Below are 19,828 nucleotides of genomic sequence, written 5' to 3'. Positions count from 1 at the left end.
CAAAAGATTTCATGAAATTAATGTATTCTTATTCTGCATTTCTATTTAGTATGAACTACTTATTAATAATTATTGAAAGGCTTTTTTCAAAATAAAGAAGTTTATTTCATCCCATGTGACTTTCAAAACAAGCCTACAGGCTTGCACTTTCAGGAATCCTGCTAAGCAGTTAAGTACAGCTTTGTAGAAGAATCCAATGTGATATTATTGAATGAACAACAAGAACTAGTAACAAAAAGAGGAAGCTATTTTTTGAAATATGTATGGAATACACCCCTTATACATGTCAACAGCTTCTTTTGTTTAAAGTGCTAGAAATAAACCAGGCGCCATAGTACCCGCCTGTAATTCCAGCCACTTAGGAGACTGATGCAGGGAGATTGAAGGTTTAAAGTCAGCCTCAGCAATTTAGTGAAACTGTTAGCAACCTAGGGAGACATTGTCTCAATTTTTTTTTTTTTTTAAAGGCTGAGGATGCGGCTCACTGGTTAAGTGCCCTTAGGTTCAATGCTTGGTACCAAAAAAATAAAAAAATAAAGTGCTAGAAATAGAACATTTTATGAGGGAAAAAGAATCAGAGGCTGACAATCAGGGCAAGAAAATCATGAAGAATTGTTAACATCTTGGAACATACTTTTGGGTAATGACTTATGTTTTAAGGTTGTTTATCCCTTACGATACACATTAACATATTTACATGATTTTCATTCTGTCTTATCTTTTTCTATCTTACATCATTCCGTTTTTTATTACTGTTTTTTCCTTATTCTGACATTCTGACCACTACAAGTTTATTTCACCAAGTTTGCTCATCAGGGGCTGCTCAGCTATTTATTAAAGGTGGGAAAGCAATGATTTGCTTCCTTCTTTAGTAATATCAGCTTTCCAACTGTGTTACATTCTTTTTTTTTTTTTTTTTTTAGGAACTGGAGATTGAACCTAAGGTCTCATACATGCTAGGCAAGTGTTCTACCACTTAACAACCTAAGGTCTCATGCATGTTAGGCAAGTGCACTTAGCAACATTCCTAGCCCCTTTTTAAATTTCGTTTTGAGACAGAATCTCACTAAATTGCCAAGGCTGGTCTTGAATTTATGATCCTCCTGTCTCAATCTCCCAAGGGGGCTATAGTCTTGTCTTACCTGTTTAACATTTGGGCAGTATACCGTCAAATATTTTCTTATTAGAGCCTCCTTTACTTTTAAGGAAGCAAATCCTAATGCCTATTTTGTTGGCTGTTTTATACCTTGTATAACACACTATTGTTACTTGAAAAAAAATGGTCAATGATAACATAAACATTTAATGAAAACTACAGTTTTTAATGCATACATATATAACTACTGCACAAAATAGCTCAAAACCATGCTTTGAACTTATGTAGTTTCTTCCCTTTGACACTTAAAGGTTTGAAAAAAAGCTAAGCTATATTTTTTTTGTGTTCATCACAGTTCAGCTTGGGAGACAAAGGGCATACTCAGTGAGACAAGAGAATTGTTCAGGAAAGGATCAGTGTTTTGTCCCTCAAAATTGTGCTCCATTTTCCCATGTAATCAGAATAAGCTGGAACTACTGTGTTAGGAGAGAAGCTCTATGAAAATCTCACTGGATCCCCTGAAAGGATATTTCCAGGACTATTTTACTGTCTTCTTGGCAGACTACTTAAATTTCATTTAATGTGAAAGGACAAAAAATATAAAGTCATTCATACTTCTATAAGTTGACCTTAAATTGTCAAGCAATGAGTTCTTTTAGAAGAGAACAGAAGGAAACACAACTATAAAATATAAGGACAGCTTCTGAAAAACCAGCCTCTACCTCAGAGCAAAGCCTGTCCCAGGAAGGGACATGACCTTTGTCCTTGGAAAGACCCACAGAGCACTCCTAGGCACATTCCCACCCTGCTAAGTGGTTTATCTACAAATAACAGGAGAGATCTGCTGTGCCAGGTGTCCCTGACTCAGGCTAGGTGGAGACCCATAGTAACCCCCTAGCAGCCACCAATCAGCATGAGACAGGGAAATACCTGGGATGCCAGATGACCCTCCCAGTAGTTTATGGTGGTTGATAACGTGTTGGGAAACCATGTAGTTCAGCACCAACACCCCTCTTGGCTTAAACCAATCAGTTCAAATAAATCCCCCTTTTGTAGTAACCAATCACCCCTACCCAACTTGTTCCCGCCAGTGAATGTGCTAATCATGTTTTAGAGTTGTTATTTGATTTTCCCGCGGTGTGTGATGATTTGCTAAGAGATGCTATGATGTATGTGGGGGTCCCTGCCTTCTCCAAAGAATGTATAAAACTGCTGCAAACCCTGGGCTCGGGGGCCTCTCAGCGTCACCAGTTGCTGTGTGCGTGCGGAGGACCAGCTAGCTTGCAATAAACACCTCTTTGCTGCTTACATCAATCTTGGGTCTCTGGTGGTCTTTTGGGGGTCCCGAATTCGAGCATAACACTTCTATGGGTATCCCAAGAACTGACCAATGTATCTTTCTGAGTATTATTCTAAGCAGCACAGAAATTTACAAAATGTTGTCAAATGCTGTGTGCATAATTATCTTGCCTAGGCATTTAATATCTATCTTTTCATCATAACATAAATGTCCTATGTTAAAAAAACTGACCATTTAATATTGAAAAGAAAAGTCTTACTAAGTATAAAATTGGCACCAAAAAAAAAAAAACGCACAGATTTGCAAATATGCATGTGGAGAACTTTAATAAAGAATTTAAGTTGTCTTAGCCAGGTATAGTGGTACATACTTCTAATCCCAGTTACTTGTGAGGATCACAAGTTTGAAGTCAACCTGCACAATTTAGCAAGACTTTGTGTCAAAAAAAAAAAAAAAAAAAAAAAGAATGGGAATGTGCACAAAGGCAGAATTTGCTCCTGGGTTTAATCCCTAGTATTACAAAGAAAAAAGGGTGGGGAGAAGTCTGGGGATGTAACTCAGAGAAAGATTGCTTACCTAGCATGCTATTTTAGTTTCAGTGTGTACATGGGAGTATCATTACTAATGACTGCAATTGGCTTCTTCCAATTTAGTGAGTGTTGGGTTTTTATTCCATTAATCTGCTATATTGTTCTGCCTAGGTTTATTCTTTCTGGCTAAGGTATCAGTTCATCCTGATTACATTCCTATATTCTCTTGCAGCCAGGCTGACCATATGGCTAAGTTCTAGCCAATGGAATGTGGCATTGTGCCTCTGGTATGCTTTCCTCTTTTCTGAACACTCATCACATGGGGACAACATTGGTAAAGAACCAGGAAATACCTAGCCACAAAACTCAAGAGCCTAAATCCCTAAATCACCCCATGGAGAAAAATCAGACCCAGCCAGAAAACTCTCATTTGACAACTATGTGAGCAAAAAATGATTTATTTTACACTTTTAAACCACTGCAAACTTACCTTTTATTTGCTATAGCAACTAGAGATACTCTAATATAGTGACCTAAACTAAGTAGTATTCCACCCTACTGGATGAAACATGTACAAAAAAAAAAAAAAAAACACATACACATATACATGCAAATTATATACACAAACACACATCAACACTTTGCTTTTCTCCCCACAACCTTTCTGGATTACAATTTGACAGTATATATAAAAACTCTTAATTATGTACTTACCTATGTGTGCTTAATTATGTGATTACCTTTGACTTGTTTCTAGAAATTTATCCCAAGTAGACAATCTCCAGTGATAATGTGCAGCTTTAGGTCCAATGATGTTCAATGTGGGGTTTTTTGAAAAAATATGTTAGGTAAAAATTGGAGGCAACAAAAATACCCAAGATTAGTGAATGATTTAAATACATTGTGATACTTTTACAATAGAATACTTGAAGTAATTGAAATAATATTATAGAAGATTGATTTATGACATAGGAAAATGATAATGGTAAAAATATCAAGAGATAACATAACATGTATAATTTGGCCCAATTATTTTTTAAAAAGTGTGTGTGTGTGTGTGTGTGTGTGTACAAAAAAAAAATACCCCAAAGACTGAACTGAAATATATCAAAATATTACTGGTCTTTTTATCTAAGTAGTGTGATTAAAGGTGATTTAAAATTTTTGGTGTATTTTCTAAATAGTCTTCAAAAATATATAAATTTTTATAGATACCAATATATAGCAAGGAGGAAGGGAGGAGGTAATCCTGCAGAGTGGACTTTCTCCCATAATATGAAATGAGAACAACAGGTCTCTATTGGTAGTAGGGAAATGCAGGAAGGAAGTGGTTTATTGAGGAAGTGAAGGGGGTGGGGGTTTACACAAAGAAGGAACCATTCCACATTAATTTGATTCTAAAGAGAACTGCAGGGGGCACTAACAGAATGTTGAGTATTTTGAATCATCATTAAAAAAAAAAAAAAATCAGTCCCCTCAGAACTCCTGCAGGGATTCTAACCTAACACCCACAGGATTATTCTGACCCTAAGCACTATTTCACAATACTTCAAAATCCATGCCTGTGTCCAAAAGGCAAAGGTCATCGTGGCAAATATATAGTCTGTGTTTTTAACATCCTCCTAATTCCTGCTTCTTTATTATTCTGTTCTCTGTATGTTTCTCTTATTTTATAATAATATTTCATAAGTTCTTTAAAACTTGAATTGTCCTAACCCTATCTCTTTTCAAACTGGACACGTGATCTTGAGAAAGTCACTATACCTCGTGGGACTTTGTCTGTTTCCCTTATTCAGTGAAGGAATTGAATCAAGGTCCCCTCTTACTCCAAGGCTTGGAGATTCTGTGGATTCTGGAAATTGACCCAAGGTCCTTTCTCCTTCCCTCTTTCTTCCCTCCCTTCCTCCGTCCCTCCCTCAATCTTTCTCTAAATACTAGAGAATGTTTGAAGTGCATGTTTAGATGTTGGTTCACTTTTTAATTGAGCTGTCTTTTTTACTATTGAGTTCTAAGAGTTCTTTATATATTCTCAATACATATCCCTTATCTGATATACGTTATCTTTTTTTTTTTTTTACTTTCTTTGTGGAGTCCTTTGAAGCACTAAAATTTTACATTTTTATTAAGTTTTTCTCTTGTTATTTGTGATTTAAGCATCTTATCTAAGCACTACTTAATACAAAATCATAAAGATTCGTGACTATTTTACCTCTTACACATTTAAATCTTCAACCATTTTGAGGGTTGGAGATGGAGAGATGGTAGGGGGTCCAACTTCATTCTATTGAGTTTGGGCATCCAGTTGTCTCAGCACTGTTTGTTGAAAGTCACAGAATTTTTTATGCTAAGTTTTCTGTATGTTCTCTGTGTTGCTGAGAGTGGAGTTTCTCTTTGAATTCCCTGAAATCATGTCTAAGGTAATGGTTTTTTGTTTTGCTGATTTTTTTTTCTCTCTCAAACCTCTAGAGAGGATCATGAAACTAACTTAGTGACTCATAACCAGAATATTTTGAAAAATGAAATAGAATACAAAAATATCAGATGGTTTCAGCTGTATTTAAATAGTTAAGATAGACATTATATTACAGAAACAATGTCAGTTTTGTGTCGGAGTGTGTGCACAGGAGTTTTCTGCTTTCCTAGGAATGCCCATGTTGAATAAACATGAAATTGGAGTTCCAGAGATCAAGAGCTATCAGTTACCTCACCTTCCACATTTAGAGCAAACACTCTTGGGCCTCTCACACAGCAGGATCCAACTTGTCCTGTGTCTTTAGCATTTTCAGGTGATAATGAAGATAAGAAAAGGCTGACTCCCAGTGGGGACCTTATCTCTCCTCTGGTACTGAACAAGTGAGATTCCAGTGCTAGATAGGTAGGCTGAATCTTGGTTGGCTTCTTTGATTTCTGGGGGAAGGGGCGAATCTTGTGAATCCTCTCCCTCTGGGCGAACTCTCCCAATAACAGTGACCCTCCCCTAAGAAAAGCAGCCTTTAAATTAGTAAATGAATAATGTGAAATTGTTTAAAATAGATACATAGGTACAAGAATAACTATGTATGCTCCCAAGGAAATATTTAGGACAAAAGAAAGTGCTATTGGGCTGGGGATGTGGCTCAGCGGTAGCGCGCTCGCCTCGCATGCGTGCGGCCCGGGTTCAATCCTCAGCACCACATACAAAAAACAAAGATGATGTGTCCGCCGAGAACTAAAAAATAAATATTAAGAGAATTCTCTCTCTCTCTCTCTCTCTCCCCCCCCACTCTCTCTTAAAAAAAAAATATTTAAAGAAAATGGTCAAAGAAATTAAATGCATATATTTAAAAAAAAAAAAAGAAAAGAAAGTGCTATTATTTTATGTAATGAGTTATTTTGATAAAATATAAATCAAAAATGTAATCGTTGCTAAAGCTACGGTATACTTCTCGAACCCTAACATTTTAGTTAAGAAATATACTAATGTAGCTGGGTACAATGGTGTACTCCCAGCTACTCAGGGTGCTGAGGCAAGAGAATAGCAAATTTGAAGCCAACTTGAGCAATTTAGCAAGACCCTGTATCAAAATTTAAAAGAAGGGTAAGCCAAAGGGGAAGGGGGAGGGGAAGGGGAAGAAAAGGAGGAGATGGAGGAGCAGAAGGAAGAAGAGCAGGAAGAGGAAGAGGAAGAGGAGGAGGAGGGCTGGGGTTATAGCTCAGTGGCAGAGCACTCCTGGATTCAATCCCCAAAACAGCAACAACAAGACAAAGTCGATCCCATTTGGTAAATAAAACCAAAGAGAGTTCTGAAAAAAAGAAAGAAAGAAAGAAAGAAATATACTAATGTACAATCTATGGCATGAGGTATAGATCGTTTAAATGTATATATCTTAGTATTTCATCAACTAAATCTGTAAGAATCTTGAATCAGAATTACTCAGAAATGATGACAAAGCATAGGCCATTATCTAAGAACTTGAATCAGAACACAGACTTCAGAGGAGAAAAGACTTTTTAGAGATATTAAGGGACTTGCCCAAGGTTACCTCCTTCACCAGTTGAGGGCAAAGCTGAAAGCAGAACCCCACTCTCCAGACTCCTCCTTGGTGCTCCTTCTACTTAATTATTCTCTTCTTTCCTTCAATTTTACTGGAAGCTACTTTAATGAAGTTGCAATTATTAATTGATAATTCATTTATTGAAAATAAATTGAATACTTGCTATGTTTCTGGCAGCCTCCTATGAGAAAGTCTCTGCCTTCATCAGGCTCACTTAGTGGGGATGACAGAATGAATTATTAATGAAAGGCAATAATGAAGATCTTGAAAAGATTAGTAATGGAGCATGGCTTTAGGTTTTTGGTTAATAGTTATTTATGAACATGATTACACCTTTATAAACAGAAAATGTACACGGAGTAGAGTATGAAAGTCTCAATTCCAGCTGGACACATGTTGCTTCATTCCAGGTGTTTAACTGCTCCCAAAGATTGGAAAACATTAAAAAGATTTAGTTTCTTGCCTACCCTGGGGCAACTCTTTTTTCCCTGAATTGAAGGATTAAGAGAGGGAAATTACATCATAAGCTATGGAATGCCTCACAGGAGCTGGAGCCAAACTGTCTCTGTGATTAGATTTACTGTGTTTTAAAACTCAAAAAGAAAAAGGGTATGTAAAACAAACAAACAAATAAGCACCTCAGGACACCCTATGCCTCCCAACATTAAAAGAAATTTTATTGGTGCATTATAATTATACATAATAGTGGGATTTGTTGTTGTATATTCATACATGAACACAGTATAATTTGTCATTTTCATTCCCCAGTACTTCCTTTTTCCTCCCTTCCTCCTCCCCCTGGTCCCCTTCCTTTGCTAGTCTCTCTTTTATTTTCATGAGATCCTTCACTTCTTTTTCTTATTTCTCTCTAGCTCCCCCATTTTTATTTTTTAGTCAATCATATCCTAGAAAGAAGGAAATGCTATTTGGAAGCACTGTTGTTTAAAGAAGTATACACAGCATGCCTTAGAAAAACACTTGGATCCATTTCCATCAGTTGATGTGGAAAAGTTTCAACACCAAAAGAAACAAGCACAAACAAGCAAGCAAACAAATGTTAAAGTGCTCCTCCAATCCTGAGCCACTACAGAGGAGAGTGACTGTCCCCCACCTCCATGCAGCTGGGCTGCTTTCCTAAAGGCAGGTGAGTGACCTAGGAACTAAGAAGCCAACCAAAGCTTAACCTTGGAAGGTCCTCATCACAGAAGCAGAGAGATTTACCTACCTTTCCGCAGGGCCAACATCACTGAGGTTAGTATGGTAAATATTTTATGCAGAATTGGTTAGCAAAAATCTTGAAATTTACAGAGAAACAAATCTTTACTCTGGTCCTAAATCCAAAGATAATCCCTTGGATACCAGTTACTTAAATTTAATAAGCATTAGATTTTTTATTTGTGGATTGGAAATAAAATTAATAACACCTGCCTCATAGGTGTAATGGGTTTGTTGAATATAATTATTCAACAAGGTAACTGGCACAGGAGTAAGCCATCAATAAACTTTTATAATAACTTTTAGCAATCACGTTAGAGGAAAAAATGAAACAGATCCCCATTGGGGCAGCTGGATCATCACAGCTACTTGAGAACCAGTCTGGGAGGGGCTTCTGAAAAACCTTGCAAAACCCCACACATGCACAATTTCAGGTAGGTTTTTCCCTTAAGAATAGATGTAATATAAGAAATAGTAGGTGCGATGCACATAGACCTAGGCCACTGTATAACATATCTGACACTAAATTTAGTTTTAAATGTAAAATAAACAAATTTTAGTATGATGAATTTACCTTATTTCAACTTGTGTGCCTAAAAAGAGACTTTAATAATATTTTTCATCTCTCCCTATTTTAAATTTGCTAATTCAAATTAGTGGGAAATGTAACTGTACTGTTTACTCAAAAGCCACTTAATATCAGAGGCATAATAAGAAATGAGGCACGAGGGGTTACATTATAGTATTTCAAGATAAATACCCTAACAAGAAAACAGTAGAAATTGTAAAGCCAGAAACACTCAGAATTTAAATCATCAGGATTTCTTTTACAGCTGCAAAACCCATAAAAAGATAAATTTATCTGCAAAGAAACCTACAGAGGAATGCAAGATGATGAAAAACCAGTTGCCCCCACCCCCAACTCCCAAGACATTTGTTATGGTGGGAAAGAACACAAAGTCTTGACGGGAAAACCCCTTACCAACTGTCTGGGCAAAAGCCAAATTTCTAATAAAGATTTATAGATGTGCCTATAGGATTTGGATTCAAGCACTTATGCTACTGCCTCATGGAAGTAGACAAAATTCCTACCTAGGGACCTTGACTCCACATTCCACACTTAGAGCTAGATCTCTAATCATACACTTGTCCAAAGATCTCTGTAGGGCAATAAGGTTTTACTGCCACAATTCTGGTATCAGGAGCTGGAAGGGAGAGTTTCGATTTGGCTTTTGATTTTTACTGGAAAGAAGGATTTCTTTCAGCTTAACATTGAGGCTTATATCTTCAGTTATTCCTTTTTGAGCTTTCAAAATGGGATGTGAATGATATATTTAGATGGCAATAAATTATATTCATGGTGTAAGGCCCTGTGAACCTCATAAAATTCAAAACTAGCCTAAATTCTACACAGTTTCTTCCTCCAGAGGAATAAATATAATGCAAGGAATAGCATTCTCACAACATATAAACCTATAACATTGTGTGGCATTTCCTAGAACAAATGTTTGAATACTTAAAAAAAATAATAAACTGCTATAGCTTGAATACCCTTTTTTGCTCACCAAAACTCAATCTGAGGCTTGGTCCCCAATGTGGTGATACTGGGGCCTCTAAGAGGGATTAATGCTTTTCTTGCTAGAGTTGAGTTCTTGCATTGGTGGGACTGGGCTAGTCACACCTACAGTTGTTATAAAGTGAGACCACTCTATGTGCTTCCTCTTCTGCCTCTTCAACATGTTCTAACACAGTCAGGGGGCCTTTGCAAGTGCCCTGCTATTGGAACTTTCCAGCTTGACAGAATCATGAGCCAACAAAACCTCTTTCCTTTATGTGTTAACCAGCATCAGGAGTTCTGTTATTGCAGCAACACAACACAGAGTAAAATAATTTTCATCTGGGAAGAATTTTAAACTTAGGGGAAAGTTGCAAAGATAGTATAGAAGAGTCGGACACAGTGGTGCACACCTGTAATTCCACTGGCTCAAGAGGCTGAGGCAAGAGGATTGAGAGTTCAAAGCCAGCCTCAGCAACAGCGAGGTGCTGAGCAACTCTGTGAGACCCTGTCTCTAAATAAAATACAATATAGGTCTGGGGATATGGCTCAGTGTTTGAGTGCCCCTGAGTTTGATCCCCAGTACAAAAAAAAATAGCATGGAAAGATTTCATATACTTTTTACACCCAGTTTCTTCTGTTGTTGACATTACCAAGGTACATTTGTCAAAACTTAGAAACCAACATTGATACTATTAACTGACTGAACTCAAAAGGTTTTATTTAGGTTTCATTAGTTTTTCCACTGTGCCTTTTGTTGTTGTTGTTTTGTTGTTGTTGTTATTGTTTTAGAATCTAATCTAATATTAAGTACTTTTTAATTTGGGGAGGATTCATGCTATTTGAAAAATTATACAAACTAGTAACATTTTTATATCATGCTGTTTCAAATTTGCAAGGTATAAATTGATATGAAATGTACATGTACTTTGTATCCAAAGACTTTCCGTAGGTTTTTAACACAAGAATAGCTGAAGAATTAACCTCCTGCCGTGGTCCTAAGCCAGGTGTATTCAAATTGGAATGGCAGGTGAAACAGAGGGGGAGTATTTTGAACTGGGTTTCAGGGGAAGATTTCATTTGAAGAAAATCATAGCAGAGAAAATCCAGGGAAAACATTCAGAATAACATAAGGAATACTTAAAATGAATAAACAATCCCAAAACTGGATATGATCAAGTTTAAAAAAATGTGAAATATTGCTTGGTGAGCACATGTTTTATATAGTTTAAACTTATTGCTGCAAAAAAAAAAAAAACTAAACACGTACAACTATGTAGTCATCTATATTGTAAAATATCTTTTTTTTTTTTTATGTTGGAATTGAATCCAGGGGCACTCTTCTGAGCAATATCCCCAGCCCTAGGCCCTTTTATTTTTTTGTTTTGAAACAGGGTTTCACTAAGTTGCTGAGGCTGGAGCTGAACTTGTGATCTTCTTGCCTCTGCCTCCCAAGCCATGGGACCAAGCCATGGGATCTATCGGTATGTGCCACTGCACCTGGCTACAAAATATTCTTGATATGCTATTATTATTATCAAAATACAAAAGCCCTTATAAATCAAGAAGAGTGGATGAAGAGTATAGTCAATTTATGGCTTATAAGCATATGAAAATGTTCAAATTCATTTTCAAGGAAATGCAAACAGTTTTTTAAAGCTTGAACTGGTGATGATAATGCAGTTTGGATTGGTATACAAAGAAAATGTATCTCATACATCTCCCATGGTAACAAAACAATGCAGCTTTTAAAAACGATGACATCTATATATGTGTTTCAGTTGTCTATTGCTGATTAATAAACTAATCCAAAATGTAATGGATTCCATCCACAGCAACTTCTTATTTCGCACATTCCTGTGAGTCGATGAGGCAGTCTTCTGCTTCATGTGATGTTGGCTGGGGTCACTCATGCAGCTGCACTCAGCTGGGAGCCTAGCTGGGGCTGGAACACTGAAGGCTTCCTTTCTTCTCCACATGGTCTTTCTTTCCATTTGGCCTCTCATCATTCAGGAGTCTTGCCCAAGGATCCTTCATGTCGGCTAGGTTCCAAGAAAGCAAACATGGAAGCTGATAGAGCTCTCAAGGACAAGGCCTGGAGGCAATGGATTGCTGGAGCCATTTGTACAGACTCATGAGAGCCAACTGTGCCTGTCTCTTCCCAATTCTGTGGTGAGAGATATCACATGGGTAGCTTGACATAATCCACGGTGGGGGCACTTATACCAAAGATCTTTGCAAATGCTATAAATCAGGGTGTTATGGTTTAGATCTGGAATGTCCTCCAAAAGCTCATGTGTTGAAGACAATACCTCAGTGTTCAGAGGTGGGCTTTTAGAAAATGACTGGTTTGTGATGGTTAGCCTCATCAGTGGATTAATTCACTGAATGGATTAATAATTTGGACTAATGGGTGATAATTGTAAGCAGGTAGGGCATGTTAGAAAGAGTGGGTCCCTCGGGGAATGTCCTTGGAAACTGACTATATCTTGTTGCTGGCCCCTTCCTTGTTCTCTCACTGCTTCCTGGCTGCCACAAACTGAGCAGCTTTTCACAACCACACCCTTCCTCTGTGATGCTCTGCCTCACTTCGGGCCCAGAGCAACGGAGTAGGCTGACCATGGACTGAAAACCTCTGAAATGTTAAGCCAAAATAAATCTTTCCACCTCTGAGTTGTTCTTGTCAGGTATTTGGGTCACAGCAACATAAAGCTGACAAACACAGAGGGCTTTTAAATTTTTTTCATAGAGCTGGTTTTCCAGATCACTACCGCCTGAAAGCCATGCTGTATTACTTCTGCCGCTCTCTCTGTTTGTCCAAGCAAGTTACAACAAGGCCAGTCACAGTCTGGTGCAGGGGGGTGGAAACAGATTTCATCTCTTGTTTAGAGAAGTGGTAAAGAATTTGTGGCCATTTTTTAGTGCACTATCATCAGCCCTCTGGTTGAAATTGTTTATATTCTTTCTACATGCAAAATAATATGTCCCAAGATTTGAACAGTCTTGTCCCATTAAAGTTTCAGGCTTGAAGTCCAATATTTATGATCAATGTCATGTCCAGATGTGGAAGAAGTTCCTCTGGAACTGCTTCTTTTGATCTGGTCACCCATAAACCATTTTCTTTTTTTCCCCCTGTTTTTTAGTACTAGGGATTGAACTCAGGGATGCTGTACCACTGACCTACACCCCAAACCCTTTTTTTAATTTTTTTTTTTATTTTAAGACACAGTCTCACTAAATTGTCCATGCTAGCCTTCAACTTTCGATCCTCCTGCCTCAGCCTCTCAAGTAGCGAGGATTAGGAGCATGAGATGCCATGCCCAGCCTTGAAGACCAAGTTTTGAGTTGGCTCCTCAATTGTCCACTCTCTTACCCCACACCAGGCATGTAGTGGTGAGGAAGGCACAGAAAAACCATAACAGACACTCCATTCAACCAGGGGTGGTCTGTGATAATTCTAAAATCTACTGAATTCATGTTGTCAGACCCTCTGTTCCTGGTTCTGGCAGCCTAGCTGGGGCTGAACTGTCCAGACTTCTCTGAGGCTTCTCTAGGTGCCCTGTCTTCACTCCAGCAGTCGCAGCTCAAAGTTCTTTATAACATGGCTGTTGACTTCCCAAGAGCAAAAAGAGAAACTGCCAGGCCTCTTAAAGGTTAAACCTGGAACTGAAAGAGCGTCACCATATCTAGTGGTGCCCGTTTCAGTAAATAGTCAGACAAGATGCCTCACTAAATTTAATTTCAGAAAACATAACAACAACATTTTTGGTATGTCTCATTTTTCTGTTTAACTGCATTCAAGCTTAATTGAAAAAAGGAAAAACTACTATTTTTCTATATTCCTTACATAGCATTTCTGACACCAATGCTGTGGGGGTTTTTCCTCCACACCAACCAATTCCCCAATTATTGGAGAACACCAACCCAGTGTCCTACAATTTAACTCAGTTCTGACACTGACTACCACAGGTGAATGGCTCAGTCCCAATAAGACTTCCTGCACCAATGTCAAATTTCAGATGCCAATCACAACTGCTGGATCCTCTTATTATCCACAGATTTTGCCTGACTTGGCTACAAATCAGAGGTTCCCACAACCCCTTCCTTGGTTCAGAAATTTACTAGAATGGTTCAAAAACACAGAAAAAGTTTACTGAGTATTACTGGTTGATTAAAAAAAAATTAAAGGATACATATGAATGTTGGGATGGAAGAGATTCTAAGGGCAAGGTATGGGTGGGCTTCAGAGTTTCCTTTTCTCTCTGGGTTCGTCACTCTCTCAGCACCTCCATGTGTTCATCTACCTGGAAGCTCTCCAAACCCCATGTTTTATGGAGGTTCCATTACATAGCCAGAGTATGATTAATTAAATCATTGGCCATTGGTGACCCAATTCAATCTCTATATCCTCCCTCCCTGGAGACTAGGGGTGGGGCTCAAAGTCCCCCAGTCCTCTCATCACAAGCCCCATTCTTAGGGGCTTTCCAGGACATGAATCATTAATATAAACTCAGTTGTGTTGGGAAGGGGATTCTTATGGATAACAAAAGAGGTTCCTTTCACTTCTGTAACTCAGGAATTTCCAAGAATTTTAGGAGTTCTGTGCCAGGAATTGAGGGCAAGACCACATATCTATTTCTTGTTATATTACCATATCACAACTGGGATCAAAGTGGTAGTCCCACTCAGCCTGCTGAGTAGCTGGGACTACAGGTGCATGCCACCTTGCCTGGCTAGGTTAGTGGCTTGTTTTACAAGGAGGAGAGGAGTTCACAGTGGATACCTTTGAGACTAGCACACTAAAGAAAAGCCTTAAAAATGTGTATCTCACTACAAAATCAGTGTTTCTATTCTAAAAATATAAGCCAAATACAGCATAGGTATGCTCATTAACTGTTTATAATAGTAAAAAATAGGAAATAACCTAGATATAAAAAGAGAATGAATTAATTCATTCACAGTAAGTCCATATGATAGTATTATGTAACTGTTAAAAATGATGCAGAGGTAGGCATAATGGCACACGCCATAATCCCAGCAACTCTGGAGGTTGAGGAAGAAGGATCACAAGTTCAAGGCCAGCCCGGGAAACTTAGTGAGATCCTGTTTCAAAAGAAAAAGAAAAAAGGCTGGGGGCCCAGCTTAGTGGTAGAGCATCCCTGGATTCAATCTCCAGTACTCCCCCTCTAAAAAAGTGATGTAGAACATTCGTTTATTTACATTTTCTCCTAAAAATACTTATAGTGGTCCTAATGTGTGCAAGGCATGTGTTGGACCCTAAGGATTCAAAAAAGAACATATCCCTGACTTCATGGATCTTAGAGACTAAAAGAGCAAGAGTGACTTTAAACTGATAACCACATATCTGACTAATTGTCTATGAGTGTGATAGTTACTATGAAGGAAACTGTGAAGTCCTCCTTCTTGTTTGAGGGAAAATTATTGGATGCAAATAAATCAACAAGAAACCTAATCTAATGGGGGTTGGTTTAGGGGAGAGGCAGGAATAAAGAAAAAGAGTGGGGAAGAAAATATCAGGCAGACTGAACAGCAGAAGGATTCTAAATGTAAATTTGTTTACAATGATAGATGGTCATTATATACAGTTAGTTATGAGATGTAAATAAGATATCCAAGTGGAGATGACAGATAGTATTTAGATACATAGGTTGGAAGCCTGGGGAAGGATAGGTTTGGATATGCACGTTTGAAAGTTCTAGCCTATAGTCACTGGAATGGGCAGTGATATAAGAAGTGGAATATCATGGAACTCAAGAGAAAAGAGAATTTCAGGAGTTGAGGGGGTCAAATACTGCTGGAGTGTTGAGTAAAATGGAGGCAGAAAAGTGGCCACTGCATTTAGTGACAAGGAGGTCACTGACAAACCTTTTAGAGGGTTCAGATGTAGGGGGGAAGACAGAAGCTTGCCTGAAATAGATTAAGGAAAGAAAAATAGGTGATGTCGTGGGGAAAGTCATTCATTTGAGGTACTTTGCTGTGAAGGAGCAGGAGAATTGGGCAGCAGCTGAACAAGAATGGGAAGTCAGGAGAAGTTTCGCTTGCTGATTAAAAAAAAAAAAAAAAAGGAAAAATTTCCTCCAGAGAGGAAATTAATAGATAATATGGGAGAAAAGGGTCTATTTGCAGAAGTGAAATTCTAGAGAAGGTAAAAGGGGATGAGATCCAGAGGACAAGGATCAGCCTCAGCTAGGAGCAGAGGCACTTCCTCCTATGCTAACAGGATGATAGACAGGGTGGGTCCTGATTCAGCATGCAGGGGAAATGAAAGAGTACTGTTTTGCTTATGTTTCCCATGAAGCATGAATCGAGGTCATCGATAAGGAGGAGAAGGAAGAAGACATTATTAAAAACATGCTAGAATAATTCTCTGCATATTCTTTATACCTCAGTTTCATTATGTTAATTTAAAAATAATACATGCATGTAACATTCTCACTTGCCCAATAAACTATGGTTTCTCAACGCCCTCAACAAGAAAGAAAGTGAAGGGGGCGATTGTAAATATCAAGAACAATACTGCATCAACCAGGGTAAATATATAGAAAAATTTCATTTAGCATCCTTAGAGGAATTTAATAATTACATATTAAAATAAGTTGCTTTAATACATTTTATACTGCTATAACAAAATACCCGAGGCTGAATACTTTATAAAGAAAGGAGGCTTATTTAGCTCAAAGTTTTGATGGTTGAAAGTCTAACATCAGACAACCCAATCGATTCAGTCTCTGGTAAGCGTCCTCCTGACTATATCACAATATGGAGGAAAAGTCAAAAGGCTGCATGCATATCTGACTAATTGACTATAAATGCTATAGTTACTATGAAGGACCCAAGCACATGCGAGGGCCTCCCTTTGAGAACTGAGATTCTGCCAAAACAACATTAATTTTTTTTTTAGGGTGATGCCCCCAGTAATCAAATTACTTCCTGCCAGGCCCATCTATTAACGATTTTACCACCTCTCATATCACCACACCTGGGACCAACACACAAACCTTTGAGGATTTAAATCATATCCAAACCACAGCACTAGGTCATTCATAATGAACAGAAGTTTATTTCTCACAGTTCTGGGGTCTGGCAAGCCCAGTATCAAGGCTTTCTTGCTTCCTTATCACACCATAAAAAGCAAAAGGGAAAGAAGGGCAGAGGATGAAGAAGACGGTAGAAGGAGAGAAAGAGAGCAAACAGAGTCTCACTTGGCCTTTTATAAGGGCACAAATCCTGCTGGTATGGGCGGAGCCTTCATGACAGACATGATCTAATCATTCCCCGCCGCCCCCCCCCCACTAGGGATTGAACCCACAGTTGCTATACCACTGAAGTATACCCCTGGATCTTTTTATTTTGAGACAGGGTCTTATTATGTTACCCAGGCTGGCCTCGAATTTATGATTCTCCTGCTTCAGCCTCCTGAATTGTTGGAATTACAGGTGTGTACCAGATGCGGGGCTCTCATCTTCTCTTAAAGGTTTCACCTCTTAATACTGTTATAATGGCAATTAAATTTCAATCAGTTTTGTTCAAGACAAACATTTATTCAATGAGTTTTGAACAAGACAAACATTTATACCATCACATTCATCAATGTCAATGTAGTAATCCAGAAAATTCCTAAGTCATTGATGGAGCAAGGTGTCACAATCTTTTTAAAGTCATACATTATAGAATTAACAGAGACCCAATGCTGTCTATTTTAGTGACTTAACCAATGCAGTAAATGACTTATCTCAATATTAGAAAAAGTATTAAGTACTTTTATCATGACCAAAACAGATTAGATATCAACAAACTCTTACAAGGTCAATGTGATAAAATGCAATACACTACTGAAAGTTGCATAAATTACATAAAATGACACCAAAAGTTAATACACCTGGGAGTATTTTCTCAGAGCCTATTAGAAAAAACTGAATTTGAGAAGAGCTTTTGGGTCATCAGTGATTTATATTTAGAATCTTCAAATAATCATAGAACTCAGTACTTTGTTACCAAGAGAAAAATGAAATGGGGTTATCTCCTCTTCTCACTGTTCTTTTTCCTTCTCACTGAACACACTAGAAAACCTTTGTAATAGGGAAGACACCATTTTAAGGCTTAAAAATAGATATATTTACTTTAAGATGGGATTAAAATATATTATGATCATTAAAAAGTAATAGTAATATTATTTATAGTTTTACATAAATTTTTAAGAGAGCAAATATTTATTGAGCGTATATGTATTAAACATTGTTCTTGCTTGTATGCAATATTTCATTTACTGATTTAATTTTTGCAGTTCTGGGGATTAATCCAACAGCCTTCCTTTCACACACTAAGAAAGTGCTCTATCAATGAGCTATATCCTCAGCCTTTTTTTTAAATATTTACTTTTTATTTGTAGTTGGACACAATACCTTTATTTCATTCATTTATTTTTATGTGGTGCTGAGGATCGAACCCATGGTCTCACACGTGCGAGGTGAGCACTCTATTGCTGAGCCACAACCCCAACCCTGTCCTCAGCCCTTTTAAACTTTATTTTGAGACATGCTCTCATTAAGCTGTTCAGGCTGAGCTTGAATTTGTGATCCTCCTACCTCAGCCTCCTGAGTAGCTGGAATTTACAGGTGTGTGCCACTATACCCAGCTTTGTGTGCATTATTTTAAGTAATCTTCAAAATATCTAAAACACCTTTATAAGGTAGAAGCTATTATCATCTACATTTTGTCAGAGAAGAAACTGTGGTCATCAAATCCAATTTAATTTAAATAATTTAATTTATTTAATAAAAATGGATTCTTTACAAATATTGCATACATTTTCTGTACCAAATATACTACTATGCTTGGGGGATGCAAAAATGAACAAGGTTTCCGGTTCACATCTCCCTGGAGGAGAGAAGACAAATAGCTAAATTTTATTTCCGTGTTTTGTGAAATGAATAATTATATCTCCTTGGAAGATCAAAAAGTTTCCCAAAAGGAAACTTGAAGGATGAGCTTATGTTGGGAAAAAGGTGTATAAAGAAGATCCTAGTCTGACAGAAACTGAGAATTTTAGTGCAACTTATACAGAAAGAAGTGGGAAGTAAAATTGGAGAAATAGGAAGAAGGCAAATTATAGGAATCTTTATGAAGGGGTGAAATTTGGAATGAATTCTATAGCTACCATGCAGCATCAGAGACTTATACACACACCAAGCCACATGGCCAACTTTGGTCCAGGAAGATAACTCTGAATCAGATTATGAAGTGAAGGCAAAAGACTAGACACTTGGAGAAACCTAGAGAAAGTCAATGTCCAGGCATGAAGAATGAAGGCCAAAAATGAGGTACTTTTTTCATGAAATAAGTAAAGAAGCCACATGTATGATGTGTTGCTGAGCAATGATATTAAAATTTGAATTTTAGTTACATAAAATCAGAATTTGTCACCATCTATCTATAACCATGGACTGATGCTGGTAATTACCAGATGGTATCACTGGGAGATTTGGAACTAACGAAACTACTACAGTTGTTCTTTAGTATCTGAGTAGGATTGGTTCTAGGACCTCTCCCATATTCAAATCTGCAAATATTCAAATCCTTTATATAAAATGGTATAGAATTTGCATATACCCTGTGTACATCCTCCTGTATTCTTTAAATCATCTCTAAATTACTTAAAATATCTAATATAATGTAAATGCTATTAAGTAGTCGTTGTACTGTATTGTTTAGAGAATAATGATGAGAAAATAAATCTGCATGTGTTCAGTACAATTTTTTTTTAATATTTCTGATCCACAGATGGTTGAATTGGAGGACATGGAACTCATGCATGTGGAGGACCAACTGTATTGTCAGTGAAAGTAAGCAGAGATGCCACATTTATGATGTGTATCTGAACAAAGATATTAAACTCTGAAATACATAACATTTGACTTTGTCACAACATATCTATAGTTTTAGATTGATGCTGGCAATTATCATATAATATTAATAGAAAATTTTCTTTTCTTTTCTTTTTTTGCCCTGGTCAGGGTCTTGCTGTGTAGTCCCAGATAGCCTTAAATTCCTGAACCTGAGCTCAGGTGATTCAGTTCC

At 37.5% G+C, this 19,828-nt stretch overlaps 1 long non-coding RNA gene across 1 annotated transcript; it reads left to right on the top strand.

Moving 5' to 3' along the window:
* Positions 1-8,106: 8,106 nt before the first annotated feature.
* Positions 8,107-19,601, top strand: LOC131423169 (uncharacterized). Its single transcript, XR_009224624.1, has 4 exons — positions 8,107-8,211; positions 11,125-11,214; positions 17,111-17,187; positions 19,532-19,601. It is a non-coding gene; the product is annotated as an uncharacterized LOC131423169 (long non-coding RNA).
* Positions 19,602-19,828: the final 227 nt, after the last annotated feature.

This window comes from Marmota monax, unplaced genomic scaffold, assembly GCF_021218885.2.
Source record: "Marmota monax isolate L192 unplaced genomic scaffold, Marmota_monax_Labrador192_F-V1.1 WCK01_AAM20220418_F8-fsc00154, whole genome shotgun sequence".
NCBI classification, from domain to species: domain Eukaryota; kingdom Metazoa; phylum Chordata; class Mammalia; order Rodentia; family Sciuridae; genus Marmota; species Marmota monax.
The sequence above is the reverse complement of the archived record's forward strand: the minus strand, read 5'-3'. Positions and strand labels throughout refer to the sequence as shown.